This window comes from Hemiscyllium ocellatum, chromosome 35 (genome assembly GCF_020745735.1).
Source record: "Hemiscyllium ocellatum isolate sHemOce1 chromosome 35, sHemOce1.pat.X.cur, whole genome shotgun sequence".
In the NCBI taxonomy this organism is placed as follows: domain Eukaryota; kingdom Metazoa; phylum Chordata; class Chondrichthyes; order Orectolobiformes; family Hemiscylliidae; genus Hemiscyllium; species Hemiscyllium ocellatum.
This window is the reverse complement of record NC_083435.1, coordinates 40329427-40335672: the sequence shown is the minus strand read 5'-3', so window position 1 is coordinate 40335672 and position 6246 is coordinate 40329427.

The window sequence follows — 6246 nt, the reverse complement described above, 5'->3', positions numbered from 1 at the left end:
AGATGAGGCGCTCTTCCTCCAACCGTCGTGTTGTTATGTTCTGGCGATGGAGGAGTCCAAGGACCTGCATGTCCTTGGTGGAGTGGGAGGGGGAGTTAAAGTGTTGAGCCACGGGGTGGTTGGGTTGGTTGGTCCGGGTGTCCCAGAGGTGTTCTCTGAAGCGTTCCACAAGTAGGCGGCCTGTCTCCCCAATATAGAGGAGGCCACATCCGGTGCAGCGGAATTTGTGGCGCATATGGAAGGATCCCTTGGGGCCTTGGAGAGAAGTAAGGGAGGAGGTGTGGGCGCAAGTTTTGCATTTCCTGCAGTTGCAGGGGAAGGTGCCGGGAGTGGAGGTTGGGTTGGTGGGGGGTGTGGACCTGACGAGGGAGTCACGGAGGGAGTGGTCTTTTCAGAACACTGATAGGGGAGGGGAGGGAAATATATCCCTGGTGGTGGGGTCCATTTGGAGGTGGCGGAAATGACGGCGGATGATACGCTGTATATGGAGGTTGGTGGGGTGGTTGAGAACCAGTGGAGTTCTGTCCTGGTGGCGGTTGAAGGGGTGGGGCTCAAGGGTGGAGGAGCGGGAAGTGGAGGAGATGCGGTGGAGGGCATCATTGATCACGTCTGGGGGGAATCTGCGGTCCTTGAAGAAGGAGGCCATCTGGGCTGTATGGTATTGGAATTGGTCCTCCTGGGAGCAGATGCAGTGGAGACGAAGTGGAATATGGAATGGCATTTTTACAGGGGGCAGGGTGGGAGGAGGTGTAGTCTAGGTAGCTGTGGGAGTCAGTCGGTTTATAGTAGATGTCTGTGTTGATTCAGTCGCCCGAGATAGAAATGGAAAGGTTTGGGAAGGGGAGGGAGGAGTCTGAGACGGTCCAGGTGAATTTGAGGTCGGGTTGGAAGGTGTTGGTAAAGTCCGTTGAGATGAGGAAGGCAACAAAGACTGAAGAAGTCTCCAATGGACAGCCTTGTGATCACTAATTATTGGACAAAGGTCAAAACGATGTATTTTTCATTTTCAAACATCTGCAGGAACTTGTTATTGTCATACTGAGCCTGAATAAAATTTCATTAATTGCAGCTGCTGTTTCAGTTCCCTTGGTAAATGTTTGACAGAGATTTCTAGTGTGGCAATAGCATTCTTCATCTCAGAAGCTACAAATTGACAACATCAGTTGGGACGTGTATCCTAAGGTGTATTTAACAGCAGATCAAAAGAGGAATACCCATACATCCAAGGCAGCAATGACATTAAGTGGTGAATTCAGTATATGCACAAGTGGGATGGTGGGACATTCCTGATGATGCGCTTTTGCCCGAAATGTTGATTTTCCTGCTCCTTCTGATGCTGTCTGACCTGCTGTGCTTTTCCAGCACCACTCTAATCTGGACTCTAATCTCCAGCAGTACCCATTTTCGCCTACAAGAGGGATGGTGACAGTTGAAAGAGGGACAAAGGAGGAAGAATCCAATGAGTATCTCTGTGCTGGAGTGAAGATCTTCACCAGACATCTGTGTCAGCTTCATGCCCCTCACTCTGTTTCCCATGTCTTACTTGACTCTAAGCACTTTTGCAGAAATTGGGAGGCAACTGCAGGCTCAAGAACTTGGAAAAGTAAAGAAAAGTTAGAGATAAGACATTAGATTTCAAGGACAAAGGGGTCAGGGGATTTTGTTTCAGGAGATGGTGATAATGGCAGATTGAAAGGAGAAAGGGACAACACCTGAAGAGAGAAAACTCTGAACTACATAAGCTAACGTGGGAACCAGAAGGTGCATCTCATCGGCAAGATGAATTCAGAGGGAACAGGTGGGGAACTAGGAGAGAAAGTAAAGGATGATGTGAGTTCAGGGCTAGGGCAGGTTAATGGAAGTTTGTCCCAGTGGGTTCGTGAAAGGGGGGGGGAAGTGACAGAGGCAGTGAATGGGATTGTTTTGCTCTTACTTTCATGAGCAGTGAGGTCGATAACCAAGGAGCAGAGTTTTAAAGTCTTATTTAACTTAGGAAGTAGTAAGAATATGGAACTTACTGTCTGAAAGAGTGATAGATGCAGCAATCCTTATTAGATTTTTAAAAACTCAGATATTAATTAAAGGGATTAACTTCTCCGTATTTAATTTGAAATAATCTTTCCATGTTTACACTATCCCATTAGATACCAGGTAACGTATCCCAGCTGACAATGACATTTACCAATATATTGCGTACAGAGCCTGAGTATTTTGGTGTGAAAAACACAACAGGCTAAGAATTACCCGCCCTCGACCTCTTTATAGCCAACTGCCGCCGTGACATCAACCGACTCAACCTGTCCACCCCTCTCACCCACTCCAACCTCTCACCCTCAGAACGTGCAGCCCTCCACTCCCTCCGCTCCAATCCCAACCTCACCATCAAACCCGCAGACAAGGGAGGCGCGGTGGTAGTTTGGCGCACTGACCTGTATACCACTGAAGCCAAACGCCAGCTCGCGGACGCCTCCTCTTATCGCCCCCTTGACCACGACCCCACCTCCCACCACCAAACCATCATCTCCCAGACCATCCAGGACCTCATCACCTCAGGGGATCTCCCATCCACCGCCTCCAACCTCATAGTCCCACAACCCCGCACCGCCCGTTTCTACCTCCTGCCCAAAATCCACAAACCTGCCTGCCCCGGCCGACCCATTGTCTCAGCCTGCTCCTGCCCCACCGAACTCATCTCCCAATACCTCGACACGGTCCTGTCCCCTTTAGTCCAAGAACTCCCCACCTACGTTCGGGACACCACCCACGCACTCCACCTCCTCCAGGATTTTCGCTTCCCCGGTCCCCAACGCCTTATTTTCACTATGGACATCCAGTCCCTGTACACCTCCATCCCCCATCACGAAGGACTCAAAGCCCTCCGCTTCTTCCTTTCCCGCCGCACTAACCAGTACCCTTCCACTGACACCCTCCTTCGACTGACTGAACTGGTCCTCACCCTGAATAACTTCTCTTTTCAATCCTCCCACTTCCTCCAAACTAAAGGAGTTGCCATGGGCACCCGCATGGGCCCCAGCTATGCCTGCCTCTTCGTAGGATACGTGGAACAGTCCATCTTCCGCAACTACACTGGCACCACCCCCCACCTTTTCCTCCGCTACATCGATGACTGTATCGGCGCTGCCTCGTGCTCCCACGAGGAGGTTGAACAGTTCATCAACTTTACTAACACCTTCCATCCCGACCTGAAATTCACCTGGACTGTCTCAGACTCCTCCCTCCCCTTCCTAGACCTTTCCATTTCTATCTCGGGCGACCGACTCAACACAGACATCTATTATAAACCGACTGACTCCCACAGCTACCTGGACTACACCTCCTCCCACCCTGCCCCCTGTAAAAACGCCATCCCATATTCCCAATTCCTTCGTCTCCGCCGCATCTGCTCCCAGGAGGACCAATTCCAACACCGCACAACCCAGATGGCCTCCTTCTTCAAGGACCGCAGATTCCCCCCAGACGTGATCGACGATGCCCTCCACCGCATCTCCTCCACTTCCCGCTCCTCCGCCCTTGAGCCCCGCTCCTCCAACCGCCACCAAGACAGAACCCCACTGGTTCTCACCTACCACCCCACCAACCTGCGCATACAACGTATTATCCGCCGCCATTTCCGCCACCTCCAAACGGACCCCACCACCAAGGATATATTTCCCTCCCCTCCCCTATCAGCGTTCCGCAAGGACCACTCCCTTCGTGACTCCCTTGTCAGATCCACACCCCCCACCAACCCAACCTCCACCCCCGGCACCTTCCCCTGCAACCGCAGGAAATGTAAAACTTGCGTCCACACCTCCACACTCACTTCCCTCCAAGGCCCCAAGGGATCCTTCCATATCCGCCACAAGTTCACCTGTACCTCCACACACATCATCTATTGCATCCGCTGCACCCGATGTGGCCTCCTCTATATTGGTGAGACAGGCCGCTTACTTGCGGAACGCTTCAGAGAACACCTCTGGGCCGCCCGAACCAACCAACCCAATCACCCCGTGGCTCAACACTTTAACTCCCCCTCCCACTCCACCGAGGACATGCAGGTCCTCGGACTCCTCCACCGGCAGAACACAACTACACGACGGCTGGAGGAGGAGCGCCTCATCTTCCGCCTGGGAACCCTCCAACCACAAGGTATGAATTCAGATTTCTCCAGCTTCCTCATTTCCCCTCCCCCCACCTTGTCTCAGTCGGTTCCCTCAACTCAGCACCGCCCTCCTAACCTGCAATCCTCTTCCTGACCTCTCCGCCCCCACCCCACTCCGGCCTATCACCCCCACCTTGACCTCCTTCCACCTATCCCACCTCCATCGCCCCTCCCCCTAGTCCCTCCTCCCTACCTTTTATCTCAGCCTGCTTGGCTCTCTCTCTCTTATTCCTGATGAAGGGCTTATGCTCGAAACGTTGAATTCTCTATTCCTGAGATGCTGCCTGGCCTGCTGTGCTTTGACCAGCAACACATTTGCAGCTAAGAATTTGGATCGCTTGGATTAAGCTAAACAATGAATTTATTGTGAGGCACATGTCTATACAGAAGATTGAAAAAACAACAGACAAACAAAACAATGTTCAGCATATACCCTAACCTTCTTCTCTCTAACAAAAACAGCCTCAAGTCCCTCAGCCTTTCCTCATAAGACCTTTCCTCCATAACAAGCAACATCCTAGTAAATCTCCTCTGCACCCTTTCCAATGCTTTCACGTCCTTCCCATAATGCAGCGACCAGAACTGTACGTCATTCTCCAAGTGCAGCCACACCAGATTTTTGTACAGCTGCAACATGACCTCATGGCTCCAAAACTCAATCTCTCTACCAATAAAAACTATCACACCGTATGATTTCCTAACAACCCTATCAACCTGGGTGGCAACTTTCAGGGATCTATGCACATGGGCACCGATGTCTCTCTGCTCATCCACACTACCAAGCATCTTACCATTAGCTCAGTACTCAGTATTCCTGTTAGTCCTTCCAAAGTGAATCATTCACGCTTTTCTGCATTAAACTCGATTGATAAAAGGAATCAAAACTGCATAAACAAACCGGTTTAACAACTGCTTGATAACTGGCTGCCTTATGCCACAAGGACAATTGATTGCCCTGCAGAAAAATTTAAAAGATTCATAGCAGGACAGGCTGTGTTTCTAACAGACCGCTAACAGTGAATGTAACAATGAACAGAGAAGCTGGATTGTGAGCAACTGGCTTTCCCTCCTGTAAAAATCCAAAAGACAGTTAGTTTTAACTTACTTGCTATAAGATTTACAATATTAATTTTTGTTGTAAAGTTAGTTATAAAATGTAAAGTTATACAGCTACTTCTACTGTCAGCACTTTGTAGCTAATGGGCTGTGAACAATCTATTTTGTTCAGGAAGTAAGAGATGTTATTTCCTAAAGCTAGTTAACTTCACACCTGGGTCTAAATGCTTTTTCTTCCAAGACTTTCATTATGCTTTGGTTATATGTATCTAACTATATGTTGAAAACTATCCCTATGATTCTTTGAAGAATCTTTAACTAGAACCTTTTTTAATATTCTGAAACATCCCTAAAATCTAATTATAATGAAGTAACTTTGCTGTTGTTCTGGTAGCTGCTTACGGTGTTAATAGGCTGTATCTCACACCTGGTGTTTATTGATTTACTGGGATAATTATTCTTTCATTAGTCACTCGTCTGTTTTGTAGGCATGTTCTTATTAAAACTGTCTCGAACAAACTGTTCATTCTGTTTACTCTTCTCAGCCATCTAGTGTTTTAGTGCTGGGACAGGCTGCCCCATCTTGTTTTGTCGGCCATTTTGTGTGAACAAACATAGGTCAGTTTGGTATAAGCATGTACAGTCCACACCTACATTCACAGTGATATTTTCTGCTTAAGTATGATAATTCAATCTGTTAACACCAGAAAGAACATTTTGAACAACTCCTTAACCCTGAATCCATAAGGATGGCTGTTCCCCTCCGATCAACACCCCCAGTGCCCTGTAGTAGAATCCATGGATGAGCCTCCGTCATGAGAAAGCTGCAACAGGAATCAAACATATGGGAAACAACAAAGGCTGAAGCCATAATAGTATTCCAGGTGAGGGCTACAAAGCAGGGGGAACTTTACACACATCAAGACTCCATGAACGTTTTTTTTCACATTTGAGAGGACATTAGTGAACCTGATGGAATTTTACAATAATTGATAATGGATTAATGGCCGTCACAAAACTTTTAATCC